Source organism: Glossina fuscipes, unplaced genomic scaffold (assembly GCF_014805625.2).
Source record: "Glossina fuscipes isolate IAEA_lab_2018 unplaced genomic scaffold, Yale_Gfus_2 60552, whole genome shotgun sequence".
NCBI classification, from domain to species: domain Eukaryota; kingdom Metazoa; phylum Arthropoda; class Insecta; order Diptera; family Glossinidae; genus Glossina; species Glossina fuscipes.
The window spans coordinates 2053-4101 of NW_024002910.1; the positions used below are offsets into that span (position 1 = coordinate 2053).

The window sequence follows — 2049 nt, forward strand, 5'->3', positions numbered from 1 at the left end:
AATAGTTTAATAAAAACCTTGGTCTTGTAAATCAAAATTAAATCAAAGATTTTTAAAACATCAAGAAAAAAAGAAATTCTTTATCATTAATCTCCAAAATTAATATTTTTATTAAACTATTTCTTGAAATTATTCTATGAATTCTTTATTCTATTATATTAATGTTTAATTTTATTTTTATAAACATAAAACACCCACTAGCAATAGGATTAATTTTACTAATTCAAACTACATTAATTTCTTTAACTACTGGATTATTATCAAAAACTTTTTGATTTTCTTATATTCTATTTTTAGTATTTTTAGGAGGGATACTTGTTTTATTTATCTATGTTACATCCCTAGCCTCTAACGAAATATTTTCATTTTCGGTAAAACTATCATTAATATCTTTTACTTTACTATTAATTATAATAACTATTAGATGATTTATTGATTATAATATATTTCAACTAATAAACTTAGAAAATAAATTAATTAATAATATTAATTCTTATATTAATGAAAATTCTTTAATAGTAAATAAATTATATAACTACCCAACAAATTACGTAACAATTTTACTAATAAATTATTTACTAATTACTTTAATTGCAGTTGTAAAAATTACTAAACTTTCAAAAGGCCCTTTACGACCTATATTTAATTAATGAATAAACCTTTGCGAATTAAACATCCTCTATTTTCAATTGCAAATAATGCTTTAGTAGATCTACCAGCCCCTATCAATATTTCTTCATGATGAAATTTCGGATCTTTATTAGGTTTATGTTTAATTATTCAAATTTTAACAGGATTATTTTTAGCTATACATTATACTGCTGATATCAATTTAGCCTTTAATAGAGTAAATCATATTTGTCGAGATGTTAATAACGGATGATTATTACGAACTCTTCATGCAAATGGAGCTTCATTTTTTTTCATTTGCATTTACCTTCATATTGGACGAGGGATATATTACGGATCCTACATATTTACCCCTACTTGATTAGTCGGAGTAATTATTTTATTTTTAGTAATAGCTACTGCTTTTATAGGATATGTTCTACCTTGAGGACAAATGTCCTTTTGAGGAGCAACTGTAATTACTAACTTACTTTCAGCTATTCCTTACCTTGGTCACGATTTAGTTCAATGAGTATGGGGAGGTTTCGCAGTAGATAATGCAACTCTTACCCGATTTTTTACTTTTCATTTTATTTTACCCTTTATTGTTTTAGCAATAACAATAGTTCATTTAATATTTTTACATGAAACAGGTTCTAATAATCCTACTGGTTTAAACTCAAATGTCGATAAAATTCCATTTCATCCTTATTTTACCTATAAAGATATTGTTGGATTTATTATTATGTTATTAATTTTAATAATACTAGTTTTAATAAACCCCTATCTTCTAGGCGATCCTGACAATTTTATCCCTGCTAACCCTTTAGTTACACCTCCCCATATTCAACCCGAACGATATTTTTTATTTGCATATGCTATTTTACGTTCTATTCCTAATAAATTAGGAGGAGTAATTGCATTAGTTTTATCTATTGTCATCTTAGCTATCTTACCATTTTATCATTTAAGAAATTTTCGAGGTATCCAATTTTATCCTATTAATCAACTTATATTTTGATCAATCACTATAATTGCTATTTTATTAACATGAATCGGAGCTCGACCAGTTGAAGATCCTTACGTATTAGTAGGTCAAATTTTAACAGTAATTTATTTTTCTTATTTTTTAATTAACCCTCTAATCACAAAATGATGAGATAAAATTATTAATTAGTTAATGAGCTTGAATAAGCGTATGTTTTGAAAACATAAGATAGAAATAATTTTTCTATTAACTTCATACTAAATTTAATTCACTAAACATTAAATTAATTTATAATAAATATAAAAATATAATTTTCAATCCTATAATATATAATAAATAGTTTAATGAAAAAGGTAAAAATCTTTTTCATGCTAAATATATTAATTTATCATATCGAAAACGAGATAATGTCCCTCGAACTCAAATAAATAAAAAAGAAATAAAAGATAACT

At 24.1% G+C, this 2049-nt stretch overlaps 1 pseudogene; it reads left to right on the forward strand.

Annotated features, from left to right (window-relative positions):
• The first annotated feature begins 461 nt into the window (after positions 1 to 461).
• On the forward strand, positions 462 to 1785 carry LOC119643377 (annotated as a pseudogene).
• Positions 1786 to 2049: the final 264 nt, after the last annotated feature.